This window comes from Bos grunniens, chromosome 8 (assembly GCF_055505025.1).
Source record: "Bos grunniens cultivar Pamir isolate PY7600 chromosome 8, Bosgru_T2T1.0, whole genome shotgun sequence".
NCBI classification, from domain to species: Eukaryota; Metazoa; Chordata; class Mammalia; order Artiodactyla; family Bovidae; genus Bos; species Bos grunniens.
The window spans coordinates 95926662-95941508 of NC_141172.1; the positions used below are offsets into that span (position 1 = coordinate 95926662).

Sequence of the window (14847 nt, forward strand, 5' to 3'; positions counted from 1 at the left end):
TATGACGCAATGAATCTATGAAACAGAATCACCGACGTAGACGATAGACTGGCGATTACCAAGGGGAGGGGGTCGGGGGAGGCATGGGATGGGAAGTTGGGGTTAGCACATGTAAGCTTTTATATACAGAATGAATAAACAACAAGACCCCAGTGTAAAGCACAGAGAACTATATTCAATATCCTGTGATAAACCATAATGGGAAAGAAGGAAAAAAAGAATGTACACACACATACACACACATATATAGATATATATATACATAGATATGTATGTATATATATTTAACTGAATCACTTTGCTTGCTGTACAGCAGAAATTAACACAACTTTATAAATCAAGTATATTTCAATTTAAAAAAGAGAGAGAGAAAAGAATTGAAGCTAATGCCCTCCTCTGCCAGGAAGCCATCCCTTATCGCCCTCACTACACTGAGGCCTTGCAATTGTGCGACCTGCCAGAGCACCTGTGTTCTCCTCGACCAAGTCACTCAGAGATCTGGATTGCAGGGTTTCTCTCCCAGGCTGTGGCATCTCAAAGGCAGGCACTATCTCTGTCATCACAATATCCTCCACAAGCAGGTTCATAGCAATTGGCCTGGGACTTTGCCAGTTTTAGCATGAAAAGTTGCTGTCCTGGGAATACCTACATTTCTGGGCAGATCACTGGGTACACAGTATGTGCTCAATAAAGGGGTCAGATGCACCTTGGTGAATAGTACTCTAGGATTCATGTGGATTACCTTGGCGATTAGTGTCCACTATCTCTCTGAGAAACTGAAAATGTCCAGTAAGTCTGACTCTCCCACTTGTCATTCATACAAAGGCACCAGTTGTTATAAGGCAGAAGTGTGTGGCCAGAGAGAGGGAGAGAAAAAAGGAAGGAGGGAGGAAGGAGAGATGGAGAGGGTGAGAGAATGAATGAGAGATAGTTTGAGAGGAAAAGAGGAAGGAGAAGGTAAAGACAAATCTCCAGATAGCCAGTACTCGGACCTCACAGGAGAGCCACGGTCTATCATGACCTGCACGGCCTTGCATGATCTGGTTTAGCTTTCCTTTCTAATTTCATCTCCAATCACTCCTCATGCACCTAGTCTAGCCAGAGAGCCTCCCCACTATTCCTCAAACCTGGGCTCCCCTCTACCTGAAATGTTCCACCTCTAGCTGCCCATGGGGCCTGCTTCATCTCCATCCAGGCACTTGTTCAGAGCTCTTCCCTCCTCACCCAGTACAAATGAGCACTTCCCTGCCCATCTCTGTTCATCCTTTGATCCTGCTTTAATCGTCTCCACAACCCTCACCACCACCAGACATGCTATGTATTTGTTTACTGTCTACTATCCGTCAGCTAGTGATACGATCTCGGAGAAGGCAATGACACCCCACTCCAGTACTCTTGCCTGGAAAATCCCATGGACGGAGGAGCCTGGTAGGCTGCAGTCCATGGGGTCGCTGAGGGTCGGATACCACTGAGCGACTTCACTTTCACTTTTCACTTTCATGCATTGGAAAAGGAAATGGCAACCCACTCCAGTGTTCTTGTCTGGAGAATCCCAGGGACGGGGGAGCCTAGTGGGCTGCCATCTACGGGGTTGCACAGAGTCGGACATGACTGAAGCAACTTAGCAGCAGCAGCAGTAGCAGCAGCTAGTGGCTACAATTTTGGACAGTGAGGTTCCAGAAAAGTCTTTGAGAGCAGAGATTTCTTTTTTCTATTTTGTTTCCTTTCAGGTTTCCCGGTTCCCAGAGCAATGCCAGTCACATAAAAGGCCTTTCGTAAGTACTTTTTAAATAAATTAATATATCTGGGTATGGAACAGGCCAGACTTTCTGATCAGGAAACAACCTAACATGTTAGGCCAATTCTAAATTTGAATTATTCCAGGCCAAGATTCAAAATGGCAACATAACTGAGAAGACTGTTTAAATGCGGAAGTTGTCAAAAGGACTTTCTCTGATCTAATTATGTCACCTTCCTGAACCTCAGCTTCCTTATCGGTTGAGCGGAGTACAGTATTTGCTTCTTAGTATTTAAATTAATGGTCACTCAAATAGGTACCCAATACAATTTGAGTTCTCTGGTGATGTTAAAAGCCTGTGTGTGTATATGGAGCAAAGCACTTTGAACGATGCTACTTTGTGATTTTCTTACCAATGATTACTATCAGGGAGGGGGATGATGTATTTTCATTACAAAATAAGTCTGCTTAACAAAAGAATCCACAACAGAATTCTCTTAAAAAAACTAACTCATTAATGCTTTTAAAATGAGATTATATCCTGACAAATCCAGGGGGCATGCAATTTATCACACAAAGCAAGGTTTACTCGCATTTTCAAGGATGCATTAGGGTATTCCTTTGACCTGTCCGTCTTTTCAAAACATCTTTTTTCTAGGACTTTGCTTTAATTGTTGCAATCTCAGAAAGGTCTAGCATTCATTCCTTCTATTGGTTCGAGATGTCCTTATTAAATCCCAGATGTGCTGACCACTCTTCTTGACACTGGGAATACAGTTTCACAAAATGAAAAGCTGAGTAAGATAATACATGGGAAGATTTTAAGGTACTACGTGATACACTAAACACACCATTAAACACACTAGTTGTTTTTGCCGTTTTATATTGAAACTTAGAGTTCAGTGGGAGAAAGAGACAAGAAACCATTAAACATATGTATGCTCAGGATTATTTTCGGTGCAATGGCAACTATAAAACAGGGTATAGCCTATAACTTTAGGGACCTCAGCTGAGGCTCCACCCCAAAGTGGTCTAGTATCCAGTCATTAGGTAGTTGCTTTTCTGATCTCAATACAGTAATAAAACCTCGTTTCTGGAATATTGTTGAGTCTGCCTCAAGTGGGTTATGAAAAATGTGGTCAGACCACTTAAAAGGACAGACAGCTATGATTTCAGCTTATTAGAGGAACTTCTTTTTGCCTGCTGGCCAATAAATGTTTAGTAAACGTCTACAGCCATGAGAATGAAGTGATAAAGAATTTCTAGGTCAGGGGCCTCTTCACATTGGTCAGTCAATGAAGCTGCTGCTGGAAGGAGATATTCTGTCAATGACAAGGATGAATGCAATCCAAAGATCTAGGGGCAGAGTTGATTCCATTTAGTAGACATTCACTGAGAACCTGCTTGGAACCAATATAACAGTGAAGGCAATGGAGAGGCAAGAAGGAGTGCAGGACAAGTTGTCTGCCTTCAAGGACTTTATAGTTTGTAGGGAAGCTGCCATGTTTCCACTCAAGCTGAAGATGGGGAAGGCTGTTGGAGCAAACCTAAATGAACTGAGCTGGAATTGAGAAGGGCTCTCACATCACCTCCCTCGCTGCCTCCTCTTTGTCATCCTCTGGCTCCTCCTCCCTACCCCCCCCCCCCCCCCCCCCCGCCTCTGCCGCCCAACACCACCCGCATTCACCCGAGCCTCCCCCAGGACAATAGAGAAGCAGCCCTTGATGAGGCTGGGGGGATTCTCCTGTCTGCCTCCCAGCCCACATTTGCCTGGCTTTGACTTTGCTCGATGGAAAATAAATCACAGCCATTCCATTCCGAGTCGCTGTCCCCAGGGAGCTGAGACCTCACCTCCTCCCTTGGAGCCTGCCGCCAACATGGGCTTGTCAGGTACAAAGAGAAAAACCTTCAGAGATCCACACCCCGTTTGGAGAGCGAGGAGGGTCAACAGGAATAATTGCTAGCAGTTGAATGTGAGCGGCTGGAGAGAGATTGGAAGGAAAAGGTTTCAGGAGGGGAAGAAAGAAAAGGAGGGAAAAAAGCCCTCACCGCCCAGCCCCTCCTCCAACCTCCATAGTCTGTGGACAGAGAACCGCATGGTGGTCTGGGTCCTTGTAGAACATTTGTGCGCCGGACAATAGCACAGCCTGGCTTCAGATCATCAGCTGCTGTTTTCTGGTTAGCTGTCCCTTTATGTGAGTGCACAATGTGAGCCTTCAGTCATAGTGACTCTTGAGGAATACATCTGGTTTTTCCTTTCAGACGCTCTGAAAAGGTCAGCCTGTTCGTTTCTTAGACGCGAGACACCACATCTTTTTTTCCTTCTCTCTCTCCCTCTGAACTGGAAAGACAGACCTACACCTTTTCTTGCCTCCTGGTACATAATTAGACACGGTGCGGTTCTAGAAGCCAGCCCATCCTCCGCACTCTCTGAGAGAGACTCGCAACCCAAACTCCCTGCCTCCCAAACTCCCAGGCTCTTCACAAAGCTCTGAAGGGTCCTCCATCCCGAGCCCACACCCTGGGGTTCTCTGCTTGCTGTTTTGTTAATTACAAGGATCCCATGCCTCCTCCTCAATCTGCTCCTCCGGCACAGTCTATGACCAATGCCACCTCTGTCAGAGGGATGGTTTGAGAATTTCTGGAAAAGAAAAAAAAAAAAAACATTTTAATCATTTTCACTCGAGTGATGGTAAAGATTCTTCATGCGCATTGTAACATCATAATAAATGTGCCCACGAGGAAAGAATGATCAGCAGCTGGTGTCTGACAAATTATCTCATTCCAGACAGGCAAACAGTCCACAGTGGGGAGAGGCCGGAGACTGAAGAGGCAATTTGGCACACGATCGGGGTTTCACCTCTCGAACGATGGAGGTCCAAAAGGCCCACTGTGTCTGGGCCTGGGCCTCGGAGGTTTTCTCTGGCTCCTCTGTTCTCTCATCACCTCCCGGAGCTCCTGACAGCCATGGAAAAGGGGATTACTCTCGGGGCTCAGCCAGCCCATCCCTTGCCCCTCCCCCAGGGCACTCATATTCCGACCATAAGAAGCAATTACAGTCCACCCCCCGCCATGAGCCATGCTCTTTCATGCGTGGTGCGTGTTATTTCCTTGTGGCATCACACCCTGGCCCCATCTCACACTCGTAGGTCACATTCAAAACCCATCTAGGCTCTCTCTCACTCTGCTACAGACTCTCTTCTAGAAGCCTCTAGCACCCTTTCCTAGGAATTTAGCATACGGCTGCATGGTTATACTTTTTGGCAGCCGCTACCATGTGTTTTTAATGAACCCTGAGTTTCAGGTATTGTTCTAAGCACTTTTCTTCTGTAACTGGTTAATCCTCATCCACCCCCACCCCCTGGCCTAAGAGGGAGGAATCCTCCCCTTTTTATAAGGAGGAAACTGAAGATTTATTTATTTTGCATCCTTGGCCCCAGCACATTCCCTGGGTGGTGAGGGGAAGTGGTGGTGAAGCTGGAAAAGCCTGGCCTCACCTCTGCTCCTGGCTCCCTAGGACCTCACAGGCTCATTTCCACTTACCATGATGGGTTACTGTTATGAGGTTCCAAAGGCGACACACTTTGTTTGTGTTGTTCTTAACATAGATTCTGTCTGTGAATTTATTTTTGGTGATTTTTTTTTTTTTAATGCCAGAATCCTTCCAGAGAGAATGCTCCCTGAGGGCCAGGATGCTACCTACCTTGTTCACATGTATATTTCTAATAACTAGAACAGTATTTGTCACTCATTAGGAGGACAAAACATTTTTTGATGAGTGGATGAGGAATGAATTAAGCAATACCAAGACATGGTGACATGATCTGCATTTAACCCAGGTCATGATGGCAGCCAACATTTTGCAAAATGAGGCTCTGGGGTAAGGGCATGCCCACTGAGAACTGGGAAATTTTCAACAATTATTCCTTGATTATTAACTTAGATGGAAGAGCTCAGAGCCTTCAGCATTGTTTTCTGTGCCCCAAGTGTTTCCATCTCTTCCTGCTGGAATGATTGGCAGTAACAGAATTGTACTGTTGATTACCTCACATAACTGTGGGAGAAAATTGAGGTTGCTTGCAGCTGTCTCTTAAAATAGTCTTTTAGAACCAAGTGTAAGAAGCAGATATTCAGCAACCATGATTTGCATCCCTACTACGTGCTGGGCGCTTATAGACACAGAAAATTATGCCATGTGTGAGCATGGCTATTGTAGGTCACTTCTCACTCAATCTCCAGACGAGGACAGTACCATAATTCCGATTTTACAGATGAGGAAAACTAAGTCTCAGACAGATTATATAACCCACCTAAGATCTCACAATGAATTCCAGTTGAGCTATTTCAAATCCTGAAAGATGATGCTGTGAAAGTGCTGCACTCAATATGACAACAAATTTGGAAAACTCAGCAGTGGCCACAGGACTGGAAAAGGTCAGTTTTCATTCCAATCCCAAAGAAAGGCAATGCCAAAGAATGCTCAAACTACTGCACAATTGCACTCATCTCACACGCTAGTAAAGTAATGCTCAAAATTCTTCAAGCCAGGCTTCAGCAATACATGAACCGTGAACTTCCAGATGTTCAAGCTGGTTTTAGAAAAAGCAGAGGAATCAGAGATCAAATTGCCAACATCTGCTGGATCATCAAAAAAGCAAGAGAGTTCCAGAAAAACATCTATTTCTGCTTTATTGACTATGCCAAAGCCTCTGACTGTGTGGATCACAATAAACTGTGGAAAATTCTGAAAGAGATGGGAATACCAGACCACCTGGCCTGCCTCTTGAGAAACCTATATGCAGGTCAGGAAGCAACAGTTAGAACTGGACATGGAACAACAGACTGGTTCCAAATAGGAAAAGGAGTACGTCAGGCTGTATATTGTCACCCTGCTTATTTAACTTATATGCAGAGTACATCATGAGAAACACTGGGCTGGAAGAAGCACAAGCTGGAATCAAGATTACCAGGAGAAATATCAATAACCTCAGATATGCAGATGACACCACCCTTATGGCAGAAAGTGAAGAGGAACTCAAAAGCCTCTTGATGAAAGTGAAAGTGGAGAGTGAAAAAGTTGGCTTAAAGCTCAACACTCAGAAAACGAAGATCATGGCATCTGGTCCCATCACTTCATGGGAAATAGATGGGGAAACAGTGGAAACAGTGTCAGACTTTATTTTGGGGGGGCTCCAAAATCACTGCAGATGGTGATTGCAGCCATGAAATTAAAAGACACTTACTCCTTGGAAGGAAAGTTATGACCAACCTGGATAGCATATTCAAAAGCAGAGACATTACTTTGCCAACAAAGGTCCGTCTAGTCAAGGCTATGGTTTTTCCAGTGGTCATATATGGATGTGAGAGTTGGACTGTGAAGAAAGCTGAGGGCCGAAGAATTGATACTTTTGAACTGTGGTGTTGGAGAAGACTCTTGAGAGTCCCTTGGACTGCAAGGAGATCCAACCAGTCCATTCTGAAGGAGATCAGCCCTGGGATTTCTTTGGAGGGAATGATGCTAAAGCTGAAACTCCAGTACTTTGGCCACCTCATGTGAAGAGTTGACTCATTGGAAAAGACCCTGATGCTGGGAGGGATTGGGGGCAGGAGGAGAAGGGGACGACAGAGGATGAGATGGTTGGATGGCATCACTGACTCAATGGACGTGAGTCTGGGTGAACTCTGGGAGTTGATGATGGACAGGGAGGCCTGGCGTGCTGCGATTCATGGGGTTGCAAAAGTTGGACACGACTGAGCAACTGAACTGAACTGAACTGAAGATCTTACAACTTTTTAGGAACAAGACAGAAGCTCGATTGTCTATGATACAAGGAGAAGCTTGAATGCTAAGGTCAGAACATGCTATTGATTCTGTGAAAAAGTACCAAATGGAGAAGTTTATAAAGCTTGGCAACCTATGTTGATGAGAGTAACTAAGAAACTATATATTGGTGCCTGTTTAAAAATAGACCAAAAAACAGTAAGTTGCAGATGTCCTCAATAGTCAACCCAGAAGGCAAGGCTGATGATAAGCAGGCTTAATATTGAATACATGTACTTACAGCAAGTGTTTAAAGATGAGCTCTAGCCTCTCCCTTGAGTATTTTTAAACCTAGAAGGAATAGAGAAGACCTCTTGATGGGGTGTCTCTAAAAGAATCCAAAACACGGGAGTCTCTTATGTTGTATCTCGTACTTGAGGGTTAAAATCTAGCTTTTGGGTTTCAAAATCAGCTTCCTTTCCATTTGTTTGTGTTAGACAAGCAAAGATTCTCAATCATCTATTATCTTTCAGGTTTAAAAATAGCCACCTCTTCTAGCCTTACCTTGCAATTTAGAGCCAAAGAAGACTAAAGACAAAGGGAAAAAAAATTGTTTCCAGCATTAGATTTCTTGATTGGCTTTAAAAAAATACCATATTTTTAACAGGAAACCCAGAGGGACCCAGCTTGGTCCACAGCCATGTCACTGGAAAGAGTGGCCCTAGGACACAGAAGGAACAGTTGAAATCTTCATTAAAGTTCTCCTGTGGAAGTGACCCACACAGGCACAGTTTATTTGATGGGTGCCTTTCCCTTTGGAAAGCTGGGTTTCCAAAGATCTTAAGTTAGGATTCTTTTTTACACTGGGTTTTGAAAAATGGATTTCAGTGAACAGGAATGTTAAGAACAGGACTTGAAGCCATCTCCTGCTAAGATGGGCCTGGTTGAAGTCACACTCCATAAGAAGGGCGGCTTGCTTTTTTTGACACTGGGCACTGGAATTTTGTCTGAGGTAGTTCCAAATTGAGATGGAGAGCCAGGAGACTATCTAAAGCTGTTCCCAAAATGGACCTTAACAAAGTCTGCAAAAGGATTCACTGGGCTTTATAAAACACACGTTCTGTGCTGAGCTAACTGCAATTTGTCTCCAGTTGTATCAAATATATGCAGTGGCTTACATAGTAGAATGTAGGTAACAATATGTTCCTCCTAAGAACTTTCAGTTCTTCCCCACTAAAACCAAAAACAACTTTGGAGAAATATGGGGAAACTAAAAAGTCTCTGTCTGGTCTGGCCTGGCTTGCCCTCCTCCGGGGATCCTAACTCCACTGGGCTCCGTGCACTGCCTTCTCCAAGAAGGTGTTTCTGTTACCACACACTGCTGACATCGGCCTGTTTTCTCTAGTTCCATCCACAGTTGTTCAAAGTGCACTTGGAGAACCTAGATTTTTTTTTGAACTTTTTATATCAGAGTATAGCCAATTAACAATGTTGTGATAGTTTCAAGTGAACAGCAAAAAAACTCAGCTGTATACATACATGTATCCCTTCTCTCCCAAACCCCACTCCCATCCAGCCTGCCACATTACACTGAGTAGAGTTCCATAAGCTATTTACTAGGTCCTTCTTCAGTTCAGTTCAGTTCAGTCGCTCAGTCGTGTCCGACTGTTTGTGACCCCATGAATCACAGCACGCCAGGCCTCCCTGTCCATCACCCACTCCTGGAGTTCACTCAGACTCACATCCATCGAGTCAGTGATGCCATCCAGTCATCTCATCCTCTGTCGTCCCCTTCTCCTCCTGCCCCTAATCCCTCTCAGCATCAGAGTCTTTTCCAATGAGTCAACTCTTCGCACGAGGTGGCCAAAGTACTGGAGTTTCAGCTTTAGCATCATTCCTTCCAAAGAAATCCCAGGGCTGATCTCCTTCAGAATGGACTGGTTGGATCTCCTTGCAGTCCAAGGGACTCTCAAGAGTCTTCTCCAACACCACAGTTCAAAAGTATCAATTCTTCGGCGCTCAGCTTTCTTCACAGTCCAACTTTCACATCCATACATGACCACTGGAAAAACCATAGCCTTGACTAGATGGACCTTTGTTGGCAAAGTAATGTTTCTGCTTTTCAATATGCTCTCTAGGTTGGTCATAACTTTCCTTCCAAGGAGTAAGCGTCTTCCAATTTCATGGCTGCAATCACTATCTGCAGTGATTTTGGTCCTTGTTGGTTATCCATTTTAAATATAGTAGTGTGTACATGAACACTCCAAACTCCCTATCTGTCCTTTCTCCCTAGCAACCATAAGTTCGTTTTCTTTGAGTCTCCTTCTATTTTGTAAGTAAGCTCATTTGTATTATTTCTTTTAGATTCCAATACAAGGGATGTCATATGATATTTCTCTGTCTGACTTACTTCACTCAGTATGACACACTCTAGGTCCATGTTGCTGGTGCAAATGACATTATTTCACTCTTTTTAATGTCTGAGTAATATTCCGTTGATTATGTGTACCATCTTCTATATCCATTTCTCTGTTGATGGACATTTAGGTTGCTTCCATGTCTTAGCTATTGTAAACAGTGCTGCAATGAATACTAGGGTGCATAGATGCTTTCAAATAATGTTTTGGAGAAGCTGGATTTTATCAATGACAATTTTAAGACAATTTTCTGCCTCAAATATTCTCCGGTGTTGCCTGGCCTGGGCATTTGTTGTTGTCCTTGTTTTGTTCAGCCACCAAATTGTGTCCAACTCTTTGCGGCCCCATGGACTGCAGCACTGCAGGCATCCCTGTCCTTCTCCCTCCCAGAGTTTGCTCAAACTCAAGTCCATTGAGTTGGTGATGCTATTTAACCATCTCATCCTCTGCCCCCCTCTCCCTGTGCCTTTAATCTTTCCCAGCATCAGGGTCTTTTCCAATGAATCAGCTGTTTGCATCAGGTGGCCAAAGTATTGGAGCTACAGCTTTAGCATCAGTCCTCCCAATGAATATTCAGGGTTGATTTCCTTTAGGATTGATTGGTTTGATCTGCTTGCAGTCAAAGGGACTCTCAAGAGTCTTCTCCAGCACCACAATTTGAAAGCATTGATTCTTTGATGCTCAGCCTTCCTTATGGTGCAGACTGGGAATATTGATTGATTATCCTGGAAAGGATTTCTCTTTCTGTTTGCTCCTAATTGCATCTTTGGAACTCTAAGCCAGTGCTGTCTTATAGAAATAGAATGAGACCTACAAATATGAACCATGTATGTATGTATTCTCAAATTTTAGTAGCCACATTAAAAAGAGTAAAAAAATTAATTTTAAATACACATAAAAATCAAAAACATTATTCCAGCCTGTGATTAAGTTTCAAAGATCATTAATGAGTTACTTTTTTCTGTTACACTAGTTTTCAAAATCTAGTGTGTGTTTCAGCCTTACAGAACATTTGGATCTGGATTCATCGAATTGCATGTGTTCAAAGGGCATATGTTAGTGGCTAGTGGCTACCATAGTGGACAGCACAGCCAAGTCTAATTTAGGGGCTTTGAGTTCTGTCTGACTGAGTATGGTAACAGAGAGTTGCATCCTGCTCACATTTTGGTGAGATATAGGTCAACCTGAAAATAACTTCCTACACCCCCACCAAGGAGTTATATCATGATAGTCCCTGTGTGTTAAACTCCATGGCCTCATCCACTCCAACCTCTTGTATTATTATTGTTGAATCCTTGCATTTGTAGTTACCACACTGAACACAATAACACAAAAAGCATTTCCATTCCATAGCCTTCCCTTCATAATGTTTTTTTCTTGGTGGGGGGGAGGGCGGTGGTTTCCTAGGTAGGATGAGAATGTCGAGAGAAAAGATTGTTTTACTTTGCTCTTTCACTTGCTCGTTTTCTTTCTCTCCTCCTTTGTTTCCTGTGCATTGGAGAGGATGTCGAATTCCTGCTTCTGTGGTTTATGGGGTTTCATGCCTCCCCCTATTCTCAGAGATGTTTGCGTACTGACCATCTAATAGGTCACCTTCTGAGTGACCTCCATTCCAACTCCACTTAAGCCAACTTCATGTCTACAAGTAGAGGAGGAGAAGAGAGGACAGACAGGGGCCTAGGACTGAATGTGGTGAGCTTGGGGAGTGCGAGGAGGTAGGAAGCAGGGGAAGAAAACATCTTAAGGATAAAATAGGAAGAGAATAGAAAGAACTGAGGGCAAAGAAGCAGTTGAGTATGTGGAGAGCATAGAAAATGGCTGGCAATTACAGGGGAATGGTATTGTAAAGCTAGTGAGACCATCAAAATACACAAATTGTAAAGGTTAAGTGAAATGTTTATTTTATTCCTTTCTCTTCCTCAGTCAGCCTGACTGAATACGATTAGCAGGCACACGGCACTAGCTGCATACTAAAATTAGATGTTAGTTTGACTTCTCACTCACCACATTAATGCACAGACGCCTCTTCCACATAAATGCCTTTCTCACCAGCCTCAGTCACCTTACACATCCTTCTCCAGAGCTCTGTGTTAGAAGGGAAACATGGAACTTTCACTTGGCTAGCTCACCTGTGCAAGTGAGCACCTCAGAGCAGAATGGAAACCATCCTGGTTTAGAGCTGTCAGACCTGAGGGCAAGTCCAGGCTCCCCACCATCCTGACACTGCAACTTTGCGCAAGTCCAATTCCCACCCTTGGGCAATAGTTTCCTTGTCTACCAAAGAGACATACACTTCTCTTTTTTACCTACTTACAGGAATTGGGGAGAAAATAAATAAAATAATAAGGAAGCACCTGAGGTGTCTAAAGTCTGACACACAAGATTAATGTAATTATTAATATGTCTGTGTTGGCCATTATGTCTACACATTTGATAAGTTCCTCCCAGTTAGAGAACGCAAGGCTCAGACTAGGAATACTGGTCCATCCAAAATCTCCTGGACATCAATGATGTGGGATGAAAACCCAATCCAGTCCCACCCAGCCTGTATCCCCCCATCTTGTTGTCTTTCTGGAGAAAACGTTCCCCACCCAACTCACAACAACACAAAGCCCATTCAGCCAACAAGAGAGAAAAAAACAAAGGTAATTTTTTTCAGATTTTTTAAAGAAATCTGTCTTCAAAAAATAGCTGTTTGAAAGACTGATATCAAAATAACTTTTCCCAAAAATTTCTTTTCCTTCCCCATTACTTAGGTATATTTGGTTACTACTTGGAAAATCTGAGATACTTGGAATACTTAGCCTAAAAAAAAAAATGACTAAAAAAGGTGTCCTTGGGTTTTTTCCTTTATTAAGTACACTCATAGCAAGAATATATGGATTTTTCACTAGCTAAATACTTCCACAAATATTTCTTTAATGGATTGATTTTCAGTGAAATAATTCAGTGAATGAAATAATCTGTTTCAGTTCTCTGTTATGATTACATATGCAAAGTCAGTGACCGCGTTTGCATGCACATTCACTGTGTACCAACACTACTTAAATTTTGTTCCTTGACCCTACTTGATGACATGCAATAATGACAACATTGCTGAGCTTCAGAGCTGGTTCAAGCCTCAGAAATGCTTTCACCACGCCCATGGACATATTACAGTCCTCCTTGAACCTTAGTTTCATCATTTGTAAAGTGGAAATAATATCATCAGTGTCACATCATTTCTTGAGAGATATTAGATAAACAATTTGTATGTAAGAGCTTTAGGAAATTCTAAGTCTTATAGAAAATTTTTTTTCACTATAATTCTTTTTATAATGCTATATTAGGCAAGGGTCATTTTTTCCCTTGTGTTGATCACTGATAAGGCAGGGAAAGGACCCATGACATTAAAGAGGGTTGGACTCTGAAAGGGGGAATGATCATACTGAGAAATAGCCTATAATTCTCAGAATTAACGAACCTTGGGGATTAACTAGTGTATCTCCTCTTTTGTCAGGTAGGAAAAAGGGCGGGTGGTATGGGAAAGAAAGCCCTGGATTTCAGCAGGGCAAGAGAAAAGACCAAAGCCAATCCAGAGAAAATGCTCAGTGTTCTGTCTCTAGATGTTCCACCACACTGTGCTGCCTTATTTATGAGGACCAAATACCTAGCCTCTGGGTGATGGAAAGTCACCTGTGTTCATAGAGCATCAGAGAGGTCACTTGAGGACACCTGGGGCAGATTTACAATGGCTATATAATCAGATCTGCTATGTAGATTCTCCTCCCCGAAATTCGCACCAGGTATCAACTATCCTCTCCACGTAGCTCTGATGGTATACCCAATGCCCATCTATGCCACCCTGACCTACTTTCAAACATATATTTTTTTCCTGAGTAGGGTGTGTATTTACTCTAAGCCTCTCTCCACTCTCTCTCCCTTGTGGCTGAGACATAATCTACAAGGGTAGGACCACTTCTGGTCAATGCATTCATGTCCATCCAACAAAGTCATCACCTAGTTACTTACATCATTAAAGTTGTAATAAGAGATCTAGAAGAAACGGACATGAATGAGTTTAACAGGGAATTGAACACAGGCTGCTGGTCAGGAAAGATTTCCCCAAGGCCATGGTAATGGTCTAAGACCTAGAGAATGAGGACTTTGGACCAATGAAATTAGATGAATGTGAGGAAGAGGGTCCCAGGCCCAGGAACTAGCTTTTTCTTATGAGGGCCCTGAAGACAAAGGACCCAGAGAGATCTAGGAAAGGAAGGAAGGCCATTGTCAGGGAAGCAAAGTATGGAAGAGAAAGGGGAGAGAAATCAGGAATGTCCCACACACATAATGCCAGTACGTTACAAGGTCTTCATCTTCTATCTTTCAAGTTCATCTATAACTGCTATGAAGTGGATTGTCCAAGGAGAACTCAGGGTTATAAACTTTAATTCTATGTCAGACAGATCAGATCAGTCGCTCAGTCTTGTCCGACTCTTTGCGACCCCATGAATCGCAGCACGCCAGGCCTCCCTGTCCATCATCAACTCCCGGAGTTCACTCAGACTCACATCCATCGAGTCAGTGATGCCATCCAGCCATCTCATCCTGTCGTCCCCTTCTCCTCCTGCCCCCAATCCCTCCCAGCATCACAGTCTTTTCCAATGAGTCAACTCTTCGCATCAGGTGGCCAAAGTACTGGAGTTTCAGCTTTAGCATCATTCCTTCCAAAGAAATCCCAGGGCTGATCTCCTTCAGAATGGACTGGTTGGATCTCCTTGCAGTCCAAGGGACTCTCAAGAGTCTTCTCCAACACCACAGTTCAAAAGCATCAATTCTTTGGCACTCAGCCTTCTTCACAGTCCAACTCTCACATCCATACATGACCACAGGAAAAACCATAGCCTTGACTAGATGGACCTTTGTTGGCAAAGTAATGTCTCTGCTTTTGA

At 43.4% G+C, this 14847-nt stretch overlaps 1 long non-coding RNA gene across 1 annotated transcript in view; it reads right to left on the reverse strand.

The window, feature by feature from the left end:
• Positions 1 to 2104: 2104 nt before the first annotated feature.
• Positions 2105 to 14847, reverse strand: part of LOC147367737 (uncharacterized) — a 246209-nt gene continuing 233466 nt past the window's right edge. The window contains exon 3 of the long non-coding RNA XR_015132038.1: positions 2105 to 4379. This is a non-coding gene — a long non-coding RNA (uncharacterized LOC147367737). The remainder of the gene's footprint in view (positions 4380 to 14847) is intronic.